Raw genomic sequence first — 12,743 nt, forward strand, 5'->3', positions numbered from 1 at the left:
AAGAGTTTTATCGTTTTTGCTCTTAAATTTAGGTTTCTCCTCCATGTTGGGTTAGTTTTAGTACGTGATGTGAGGCTGTGCCCCGGCTCGTCATTTCGAGTGCTGCTACAATCTAGTTGTCCCAGCACCATTTTTTAGTTGCTTTCCTTTCCTTTTTTCTTTTTCTTATTTAACTTTCTTTTTCTTTTTTTTAAATTTTATTTATTTTTTAGAGAGAGAGGGAAGGAGAGAGTAAGAGAGGGAGAGAAATATCAGTGCAAGAGATACATTGATCAATTGCCTCTCACACACCCCAACTGGGAATCTGGCCCGAAACGTGGCCCAGAACACAGGCATGATCCCTGACTGGAAATTGAACCAGCAACCCTCTGGCTGGCAGGCTGGCGCTTAATCCACTGAGCCACATCAGCCAGGGCTTAACTTTATTTTTCCATTACAGTTTGCATTCAGTATTATTTTGTATGAGTTTCAAGTGTACAGCACAATGGTTAGACAATCATATACTTTACAAAGTGTTTCCATCAGATATTTTCAGTACCCACCTGGCACCATACGCAGTTATCACAATATTATTGAGTATATTCCCTGCGCTGTACTTTACATCCCCCTATTCTGTAAGTACCAATCTGTACTTCTCAATCCCTTTTTGCTCACCCTTTTCACCCAGTCCTCCAACACCCTCCTCTCAGGCAACCATCAGTCTGTTCTCTGTATCTATGAGCCCGTTTCAGTTTTGCTTGTTCATTTATTTTGTGCTTTAGATTCCACTATGAGTGAAATCATATGGTACTTGTCTTCCTCTGACTGACTTATTTCAAATGGCATAATACTCTCCAGGTCCATCCACGCTGTTGCAAATGATAAGATTTCATTCTTCTTTATGGCTGAGTAATATTTCATTGCATATCTGTACCATGGCTTTTTTATCTGTTCATCTACCGATGGACACTTGGGCTGTTTCCAGATCTTGGCTACTATAAATAACGCTGCTATGAACACAGGGGTGCTTATGTCCTTTCAAATCAGTGTTTTGGGTTTCTTCAGATGTATGCCCAGAAGTAGAATTGCTAGGTCATAAGGTGGTTTTAGTTTTAATTTTTTGAGGTATCTCCTTACTGTTTTCTGCAGTGGCTGCACCAGTCTGCATTCCCTCCAACCGCACACTAGGGCTTCCTTTTCTACCATCCTTGCCGCATAATAGTATCTTTTAAAGAGCAAAAGTTTGAATTTTTGATGAAGTCCAATTTATCAATTTTTCTTTTATAATTAATGTTTTTTTAAAATCTCCAGTCCAAGAAACCTTTGCCTAGCCCAAGGTCACAAAGATTTTTCTCTAATGTTTCATTTGGATGTTTTTTTTAGTTTCAGCTTTTATTTTTAGGTCTATAACCCATGTCAGGTTCATTTTTCTGTGTGAACTAAATATGGTGTGTGAGTTTTCTGTGGCTGCCATGACCAAATTCCACAGAGTGGCTAAAACAACAAACATTTCTTCTGTCCTAGTTCTGGAGACCAGAAGTCTGAAATTGAGGAGTGGGCGGAGCCATGCTCCCTCCAAAGGTTCTAGGGGAGGGTCCTTCCTCGTCTCTTTCAGCTTCTGAAGGAGGCTGGCAATCTGTAGCATCCCTTGGCTTGTGTATGTGGCACATGTCTCTCTTGCCAGGTGGCATTCTCCCTGTGTCTGTCTCCTCTCTTCTTAGAAGGACACTAATCATACTGGATTGGGGCCTACAGTATGGCCTCATTCTAACTGGATCACATCTGCAAAGACCCAGCCTCTACATCAGGTCTCATTCACAGGGGGACAGGACGTAGACATATCTTCCCAGGGGACACAATTCAACCGTAACATCAGGAATAAAGTTTACTCGTTCTTCTCTGACCACTGTGGCTGGGTTGGGAGTCATCCAGCCAAGTAAAGGGTCGATGATTTGATTCCTAGTCAGGGCACGTGTCTAGGTTTCGGGCTCAGTCTCCAGTCACGGCATCTGTGACAGGCAACTGATCAGCATTTCTCTTCCTCTCTTTCTCTCTCCCTTCCCCTCTTTCTAAAAAAATAAATGAATAAAAATATTTCTTAAAAGTTTGTTTTCCAGTAGAGGTACTTCTGGTCAAGACGGCAGTGTAGGCAGACATGGCTCACCTCTTTCCACAACCACATCAAAACTACAATTAAAATATAGAACAACCATCACTCAGAACCATCAGAAATCGAGACGAATGGAAGTCTGACAACTACGGAATCACAGAAACCACATCCATCCAGATTCGTAGCAGGGGCACAGATGCAGAATGGGCTGGTTTCTCACCCACGTGTGGTGGATAAAAATGGGGAGGGATATCTCAGGAGTGAGGAGGAGTCCCAGCCCCACACCAGGCCCCCAGCCCAGGGCTCCAGTGCCAGGAAGATAAGTCCCTGCAACTTCTGGCTGTGAAAACCAGTACAGATTGAGTTGGGGGAAGAAACTGCTGGAAACCTAAGCAGTTCCTCTTAAAGAACCCGGACTTACCTACTCAAACTCACTCCCTCTGAGCTCCAGCACCAGGGTAGCACTTGAAAGGCACCCGTGGTACACAGGGAGAAACTGAAGTTTCTGACATCAAGGCCAGCAGAGGCCACTGTCCCTTTTTTAAGCCCTCCCCCTAAAAGAGCCACAGAGCCTGCATGCTGGTACCGTATCTGAAACTCCATCAACCTAGATAACACTGTTTGACCCACCTTGGAGATCCCCCAGAGACACTGCCCCACCCAGTTTATGGGCCCACCCAAGCTGATTTTCCATATGAATGGCTGGTCTTGACTCCTACAGCACAACTTCTTAAATCCTTTCAAACAAGCACCAGCTGGCCACAGTGAGCTCCAGGCCCGGCACTGGCAGAAGCCAGCCTAGATTCCCAGCTTGGCTTTGCCTGGGAATCTCCAAGCCCAGCACAATTAGCAGCCATCTCAGATTGCTTTATATCTCAGGTAGGGTGGTCCAGAGCAAAACACAGGTGGGGGCTGACCCTGGCCTGCACCACTCAGGAAACCCCAGGTGGACAGCTACAGACCATGTCAGAGCACCACCACCCTGCCCCTGCACACCTGATCCTCCATGGAGGGCAGAAGTTGGTGGTCAGTGGCCACAGCCAGTCCTTGCAGCTGACTGGCCTGGGTAAGTCCCTCCCATTTGATCTGCCAACAGCAACCAAGCCTCAACTACAAGAGGAGGGTGTACTCAGCTGACATGATGGGCACACCTTGAGTACCCAGCTTGGGTGACAGGGGAGGCTGTGCCACTGGATCCTAAAAAACACCTACTACATTAGGCCATGCTACCAAGACACGGAATCAAAGCAGCTCTACCTAATACATAGAAACAGACTCAGGGAGGCTGCCAAAATGAGGAGACAAGGAAACATGGCCCAAATGAAAGAACGGACTAAAACTCCAGAAACAGAGCTAAATGAAATGGAGATAAGCAATCTATCAGATGCAGAGTTCAAAACACTGGTTATGAGGATGCTCAGGAACTTAGTGAGGACCTCAACAACACAAAAAAGATCCAGTCAGAAATGAAAGATATACTAAATGAAGTAAAGAACAATTTACAGGAAAGCAACAGTAGGGTGGATGAAGCTGAGAATCAAATCAATGATTTGGAACACAAGCGAGCAAAAAACAACCAATTAGAACAACAAGAAAAAAGAATCCAAAAATATGAGGAGAGTATAAGCAGACTCTGGGAAAACTTCAAGAGGTCCAACTGCTCATCATAAGGGTGGCAGAAAGAGAAGAGAAAGAACAAAAAAGTGGAAACCTATTTGAAAAAATAATGAAAGAAAATTTCCCTCATTTGGTGAAGGAAACAGACATGTAAGTCCAGGAAGCACAGAGAGTCCCAAACAAGATGAATACAAAGAGCCCCACTCCAAGACTCATCATAATTAAAATGCCAAAGGTTAAAGACAAAGAGAGAATATTTTTAAAAGAGATTTTATTTATTTATTTTTAGGGAGGGGAAGGGAAGGAGAAAGAGAGGGAGAGAAATATCAGTGTGTGGTTGCCTCTTGAGTAACACCTACTGGGGACCTGGTCTGCAACCCAGGCATGTGCCCTGACTGGGAATTGAACTGGTGACCCTTTAGTTTTCAAGCCAGTGCTCAATCCACTGAACCACACCAGCCAGGGCTAAAGAGAGAATCTTAAAAGCAACAAGAAAAAAGCAGTTAGTTACCTACAGGAGAGTTCCCATAAAACTGTCAGCTGATTTCTCCAAAGATACTTTGCAGGCTAGAAGGGACTGGCAAGAAATATTCAAAGTGATGAAAAGCAGGGACCTACGGTCAAGATTGCCCATCCAGCATAGCTATCATTTAAATTGAAGGGCTGGTAAAGGACTTCCCAGACAAGAAAAAACTAAAGGAGTTTATCATCACCAAACCATTATTATATGAAATGTTAAAGGGACTTAAGAAAAAGGAGATCGAAACTATGAACAATAAAATGGCAAAAATACATATCTATCAATAATTGAATCTAAAAAAACAAACTAAGCAAACAAGAACAGCAACAGAATCATGGATATGGAGATTGTTTTGATGTTTGCCAGATGAGAGGGGGTTGTGGGGGAATGGGTGAAGAGGTGAGGGGATAAAGAAGTACAAATAGGTACTTACAGAACAGCCATGGGAATGTAAAGTACAGTATAGGAAATGGAGTAGCCAAGCCAAAGAACTTACATGCATGACCCAGGGACATGAACAATGGTGAGGGGATAGCCTGAGGGAGTGGGGGTGCTGGGTGTAGGGGATAAAGGGGGAAAATCAGACAACTATAATAGCTAAATTCAATAAAACATAATTTAAAAAATAAAATTGTTTTTTCCATTCAGGTATCTGATGGCTCCAGTACTACTTCTTTTTTTTATTTTATTTATTGATTTTAGAGAGAGAGAGAGGAAGGGAGAGAGAGAAAGAAACAGTGATTTGTTGTTCCACTTGTTTATGCATTCATTGGTTGATTCTTGTATGACCTGGGGTCAAACCCGCCACTTGGCGTATCAGAACGGTGCTCTAACCAACTTAGCTACCTGGCCAGGGCCAGCACCATTTCATTCATTCATTCATTCATTCATTCATTCATTTATTAAAGAATAAAGTTTTTATTCACTCTCCAAGAAAGGAGAGGGCATGGTGTGGAGAGATATATCGGCATTGAGGGGTGGGGGCTTTGAGCTTTTATTGGATTATAATTGGATTGAAAAGGTGAGGGGGCTGCTGTTGTGTGGCCCTGGGCTGTTGGGGCTTTGTAACAGAGGCTGCAGTTTGTTCCAATGTTGTGTTCTGCCTGTGGCTGTAGGAAGCGATTCATTCTGTTCTTGCTTCCAGTCCTTTCCAGTCTTGGGGACATAAAGTCAGAAGAGTAAAATGGCTGTCATGTTTAACAAGGTCATAGGCCTGCTCAGCAAGTGGTACCATGGAAGGAAATGGCGCTGGCTTTGTCCATTCGTTCCCCACTCTGGTTTTAAAATGGATTTGTTCCTAATGACCTGGCCCGGTTCTGGTTCTGGGGAGTAAATACAAAGGTCTCTTCTTCTGTAACTACTTCAGATGGGCTAGGGATGCGGAGCTGTCCCTGCCTGTGGGTCTGGGTCTGGGTCCTTAAGGAGAAGAGGTGGGATTGGACAGTGTGAAAAGCGAAAACTGTGGCTGGAGGCCATTTGTGGAGGGGTCTTCCAGAGCCTGGACACTCTGTTGTATAAAGGATATGAGATATTTGAGGAGACGTGGGGATAGGAGACATTTGAGGATAGGAGATATTTAGGAAGCCTAAAAACAAAAGTAAAGGAAAAGGCTGCTATAGGTCCTAGGAAGGGAATTAGCCAGGAAAACCAAGAGCAGATATCGAACTTAAAATCCCCAAAAGGGAGAGTCAGAATAGTAGGTGAATTTGTATGGCTGACACTGCATCAGTAGTTCTCAATAATTCCAACTCAAAGGATGAAAGAAAAAATGAAACATTAGCTTGGAAGAAAACTAGGATTCAATTCATTTGTGGGTGACAACTGGACATTGTGATTTCCAACAAAACACAACTTCTCTCCCTAAAATTACCCTCATTTTATCAAAGAGACCGTATTAAGTCTAGTTTCAATTTGGCCTAATTATTTGCATGAACACAACAGGAATAGTAATTGACCATATATGCGCTTTCAAATCTGCTTTGCTAGAATTTTACAAGGAATCTTCAGACAGAGCTTTAGTCAGCCCTTCAGGGCACAGAAGCCAAGCCACACAGTTGTCATATGGCTTTTCCCAAAGTATCTATTAGTTTGAGTGGATTCCTAAAGTTCTTGAGGTCCCCAAAATGTCTTGAGGTTCCTTTCTTGTCATTTGTCAGGGAAGCAACCTTCGTTCCTTACCTGTAAAGGCTGCCATGAACCACGTAAAAAAGTGAGGTACCAGGCCATTTCTCCAAGGGGCTTTTGACGGCTTTGAGAGTCACTCTTAATTCCTTAAGGCTTCTTAGGGTCACCCAGAGTCCAGGCATGACTCTTTCAATCATGACATTCCAGACAAAGATCTGTTAATAAAACCACATTTGGAAACTGGTGCTCTTATAAAGAGAACATGTTCTTACTGGCTTTATGCAAATAAGCATCTTACCATGAAAATAATACTCACTCATTAAGAGTTGCCAAATTCTGGACGGATTAGACAGGGAGAAAAATAGAAATGTTTAAATATTGCTTATGGGGGTATAATTTACAAATTGTTCTAGGGGAAAAAAGTTTCCTTATATATGGAAAACAAAAAGATTTAAAACTAGCAATATATTGAACAAAGTCATAAGAATAACAATTATCTTTAGTTCCCTTAGTCCCATATAACCAATTTTGTTTGTCTTGATTCTTTGCCAGTATTTCCATGACCTACTTAGACACCTGTAATTTAGAGTAAGTCAGCATCTTTTTTATGAGCCTATCCAAAGATACACTTGCAAATGCATTAGAGTAAAACAGTGACTGTTTATAAATTACCAAATTTAAAGTGACATGGTTGTAGATTCGATTAAAATGCAATGAATAAATAACTTTGCTTCTTTGTAAAAAAGTATTTCAAGATAACAACTTGTTGATAAGTAATAATTACTGAGATGATATAACAATATAAAGCTCATATTTTTAGATTTAACACATAATGTTAATATATATAAAGACCTAACAGTATTCAAGGTTTGTTTTTTTTTTTAGATTTTTAAAATTTATTTATCTTCAGAGGGGAAGGGAAGGAGAGGGAGAGAAATATCAATGTATGGTTGCCTCTTATGTGTCCCCTGCTGGGAACTGGCCTGCAACCCAGGCATGTGCCCTGACTGGGAATCGAACCACGATACTCTGGTTCACAGGCCTGTGCTCAATCCACTGAGCTACACCAGCCAGGGCCAGTATTCAAGGTTTTAAAATGCTATACAGGACTTATTGGAAGTGTGCATTGAGCATTGGAAACAATTAATAAATTCCCAATGCGTGGGTTACAAACACCCAGAATACCACTGCTTGATATCCCCACAGAGAACCATCACTCTTGGCTTGTCCAGTGTCACCGACAGGACACCTGCTTCTCCTGAGAGCTTCAGTTCTGAGTCTTTGCAAGTTCCTCCCTGGAGCAGGTTGAAATTTCTAGAAAATCAATTGATGGCCATGAAGGTGAGTGAGGAGGAGGCCATCCACAGAGCCCGGAGAGATGGAGAAGGATTAGAATCCCCTCCCCAAGCCTCACCGAGACAGGGTTAGGGCGTCAGCCCAAGTCGAGCTTACTCTGCCCACCTCATACAGGCCACCGGAATGTGATTGGTGATGCGGGCTGTAAAGGAATTCACAAAGAAAAGAAAGTGAAGAGAATAAAGTTTTTATTCACTCCCCAAGAAGGGAGAGGGGCATGGTGTGGAGAGACACACCAGCCTTTCTGTTTTATTTCTTTATTTATTAAAATGTTTTCTTTATTTATTTTTAGAGCAAGGGGAAGGGAAAGAGAAAGAAAGGGGGAGAAACCTCAATGTGTGGTTGCTTCTCACATGCCCCCACCAGGGACCTGGCCCACAACCCAGACATGTGCCCTGACTGGGAATCAAACCAGTGACCCTTTGGTTTGCAGGTCAGCATTCAATCCACTGAGCCACACCAGCCAGGGCTCTCTTTTATTTATTTTTATTTTTTTGAAGACTTTATTTATTTACTCTCAGAGAAAGGGGAAGCGAGGGAAAAAGAGAGGAAGGGAAACATTGACATGTAAGAGAAACACCCATTGCTTGCCTCTTCCACACCCAATGGGGCACAGAGCCCCCTTACAACCCAGGCGTGTGCCCTGACTGGAAATCAAACCAGCAGCCTTTTGTTTTGAGGGACAATGCCCAACCAACTGAGCCACACCAGTCAGGTTGCCAGCACCGTTTCTTAAACATCACAGCCCTGGCCGGGTGGCTTGGTTGGAGCATCGTTCCATGTACCAAAAGGTTTCAATTCAGGTTTGATCCCTGTCAGGTCACAATCCTAGCTGGTGGGTTCCATCCTTTCTAAGCATGTACTAGAGGCAACCAATTGATGCTTCTCTCCCTCTCTAAAATCAATAAACATATCCTCACATGAGGATTTAAAATAAATGTAAAAAACCCCACCATAAACGTAAGGATTTATTTCTGGACTCCTAATTCTGTGCCATCTACCTCTATGCCTATCCTTGCACCTGTGCCACACTGCTCTGATTACTGTGGCTTCACAGTAAGTTTTCAAATCGGGTAATGTGATCCCTCCAAGTCTGCTGTTTTTCAAAATTGTTTTGGATATTTTAGGTCCTTTGCATTTCTATATACTCTAAGGGTCCACTTGTCAATTTCTACAGAAAAGCATGCTGGGATTCTGGGTAGGGATTGCATAGAATTCAAAGATCACTTTGGGAAGGGTTGTCATCTGGGGGCAGAATTCTACAATGACCACAAGGTTTCTGCCTCCTAGCATACAAACCCATACAACCCCCTCCCCTTGAGGCTGAACAGAACCTCTGCACAAGGTGGGACATCACTTCCACAGTTAGGCTACTAATCAGCTGACTTTGAGTTCATCAAAGGGGAGATTACCTGGGTGGGCCTAACCTAAGCAGGTGAGTCCTTAACCAAGACTGGGACCTTCCTGAAGGGTGAGATTCAAAGCACGAGGGGCTATGGAGGGGACCAGCTGGCAGGGAACCTTAGGCGGCCTTTAGGAGCTGAAACTATTCTCTGGCCAATAGCCAATGACAGGATAGGGACCTCAGTCCTACGGTCACAAGGAACCAAGTTCTGCCCCCAACCACATGAACTTGGGAGAGGACCCTGAACCTCAGATGAGAAGGCAGCCAGTCAGCCTTGACTGCAGCCTTGTCAGACCCTGAGCAGAGGATCCAGTTCCATTACACACAGACTTCTGACCTGCAGAAACTGTCAGGTAATAAATGAGTGTTGTTTTAAGATACTGAGTTTTTACTAATTTCTTACAGGCAATTGAAACTTAATACAGTACTGAGTCTTCCAATCCATGAACATGGAATGTATTCCCATCTACGTAGATCTTTAATTGTATGATTCCATTTATGTGAAACTTCCAGAACAGACAAATCCACACAGGCAGAAAGTAGATTGGTGGTTGCCAGGAGCTGGGGGAGGGGGAATGAGGAGAGACAGTTTAATGGGTACAGGGTTTCCTTTTGAAGTAATGAAATGGGCTGGAATCAGATGGATGTGATGGTTGCACAACATTGTGAATGTATGAAATGCCACCAAAATGTTCATTTTTAAATGGTTAATGACTATTTTTATGTGAATTTTGCCTCAGTTGAAAAAGAATGAAAAAATAAAGCCCACACTGAGAGACCACGTGTCCCATCTCGTATTGCGTAAGTGCCCTGTTGGGAAGTGAGAGCGCTCTGGGTGGAGCTCGGGGCAGCCAGGACTCTCTCCCCCGCTGGTGGGGCTGCAAGGTCTGTCAGGCCCTAGGGAAAAGAATTTGCAAATATCTGGAAAATTAATTACACTGCTTTTTTTTTTTCAAATGAGGAGGCTCTGAACACAAAGACACGGAAAGACACACAGGGTATTTGGATATATTGACAGATGCAAGTGCTTCTGTGCTGGGGGGCATTGTGGGAACTGGGCCAGGAGGGCTGGGTGGAGGCGAAGCATCCCCAGGTCCACCCTTTCATGCTCATGTGTGAACCAGGTGAATTTCTAGTCTCTGCAGAACAGTTCGAGGTAAACAAGAAAAGATCAGCATCCCCTCTTCTCACTCAACTACCTCTGTGACCTTCCCTCCCAGCCTCTCCTTCTCCTCCTTTCTTCCCTCCATTCCAGCCCCCCACCGCACTGTGTCTTTGCACGTGGGTCACTTCCTGCCTAGTTTTGGAATGACTGACTTGCCACTCTCGTCAGCTTCAATGTCACCATGCCAGCAAGGTCTCTCCATCTTGCTTGTTCATTTCTTGTTCCCCTATTTGTGTATATCCACATCCATTCACACACCTACACACGCAGTGAGTGAAGGCTGGGCAAGGAAGGTAGGGCTGGCCTTCCTCTCTCCATTGTGTCTTTGGGATCTAGCCCACCTCCAGCTCTGGCATGCTGGTCCCCAGAAATATTGTCAACCGCTTACCAACTTCAGTCACCTCACGTAGTTCCAGAGCATCAGACAGCAGCTCTCCAACTTCTCTGCAGCCACCCAACCTCGCCTCTGAGATCCACGTTCACTTGGTCCCAGGAGAGAGCCCTAGAGCTAGACAGTCCCCCGTCTGAGCAAAAACTCAGGGGTCAGCTGCAAGAAGCTTGCTCCACCAAGTCTTTTCAGCTTGGTCTTCCAGACTGCCGCCACAGGCCTTACTTAAGACAGGGGCCCCTCACTTGGGCTCCCCGCCACCATGGTGCAGCCTTTCTCTTCACTGGCCATAAGGAAGTCTCCTTTCCTGACAGTGACAGACCCCCTGCTCCTTGATCCTGATCCCAAAGGGCTTCTTCCTGCCTTGGGACTTAAGGGGGCTTCCAGAAATGAAGTCCTTCCCTGCCACTACCCAAAATTGAACCTCAAGGAGCTTGTTTTCCAGAAGGTACGAGGCTGAAGGAGGCTCCCTCAGAAACCATCTGCCACTGAGAGAACTAGCTGGGAGGGGTTCATGCCCTGTGGAGCCTCTCAAAGAATGCAGGAGGGGGGTGGTGCAGAAGGCCAAACAATCCCCTCTCCAGGGTTCCTGGAACTGAACAAAAGGTCCTATTGAGGCTCCCCAGACTTGTTCACGACCTAGGGTCAGGCCTGGCCACCCCTTCCCTGCTGTGCCCGAGGTGCACTGGCCCTCCTCCCTCCTCCCAGTGACCCCAGATGGCCACATCCCAGACTCAGGGCCTAGGGGCCTGAGAGCTCCGAGCTACCAGCCAGGCCTCCCCAGGCTGTGGCTGAACAGGACACAGGGGCCCACCTACAGGAGGAAAAGGGCATAAGAGCCTCTGTGCCCAGCAAAGCCCACACAGTTGCCTATGAGGTGGGGCCACAGTCAGAGCTGGGAAGCTCCTTACCAGACAGGAGCTGTCCCTCCCATCCCCTCCAATTGGCCTCAGGCAAGGGGAAGAAGGGCAGGAGCGAGTTGTGGTCAGCTTGCCTTCCTCAGCCTCCTGGAGCCAGGTCTGTCTCCCTCAGTTTACCCAAGGGGAACTGGGGAGCACCCACCCGTAAATCAGATTCCCCCCTTGGGGCCATGAAAGCAACCAGCCCCAGGGCAGTCTGCACAGGGCATTCACAGAAGCGTTCCCATGTCAGGACTAAGGAGACATGCTGGGAAGGGCCCAGAGCAAGGATGGCAAGGGTGGGTTTGCATAGCTGTGGTAGCGATGATGGGTGGCTAGGAGCCACAGGACAGCCCTGTCCTCTATGGAATAAGCAGCTTGGAGACACAAGAGGAGCCCAAGAGCCTGGGAGGGAGGCTTGCAGTAAACACCCCTCCCACTCACAGTAAAAAACCACAATGCCACGTAGGTGCCCTGGGGAGGGCGGGCTGGCTACGGGCACAGCTGGACACGCCGGGGCCCTTGTGGGTTGCAAATGCCCCCTTTCTCCCTCCACAGACTCACATCCCTGCCCATCCTTTCACCCTCCCGCCCCCACCAAACATAAACTTTCTCACCCGACACAGAGACCACAAATACTGTACTATTCCATTTATGTGAAACTTCCAGAATAGGCCAATCCATACAGACAGGAAGGAGACTGGGGGTGCCAGGGGCTAGGGGAGAGACTGCTAACAGTCTGAGGTCCCTGGTTGGGGTGCTAGAAGTATTCTGGAACTAGAAAGAGGAGATGGCTACACATTGGCAATGCACCAGGCACCCCTGAGTGTGCACTTGCAAATTGCCCAAATGTGAACTTGGTTCTGTGAAGTTTATCTACAAACGTGTCTTTTTAAAAATAGAACACAGTACAGGTGCTCTGACTCTGACATGTGCATTTCTTTTTTTTAAAGATTTAATTTATTTATTTTTAGAGAGAGAGGAAAGGAGGGAGAAAGACAGGGAGACAAACATCTATGTGCAGGAGAAACATGGATTGGTTGCCTCTCATATGCACCCTGATGGGGTGGGGGGGGGCGGTTGGGGGCAAACCTACAACCCAGGCATGCGCCCTGACCAGGAATCAAACTGGTGACCTTTCACTTTGTGGGATGATGCCCAACCCACTGAGCCACACTGG

This window comes from Artibeus jamaicensis, unplaced genomic scaffold (assembly GCF_021234435.1).
Source record: "Artibeus jamaicensis isolate MK-2021 breed Jamaican fruit bat unplaced genomic scaffold, CSHL_Jam_final contig_1417, whole genome shotgun sequence".
In the NCBI taxonomy this organism is placed as follows: Eukaryota; Metazoa; Chordata; class Mammalia; order Chiroptera; family Phyllostomidae; genus Artibeus; species Artibeus jamaicensis.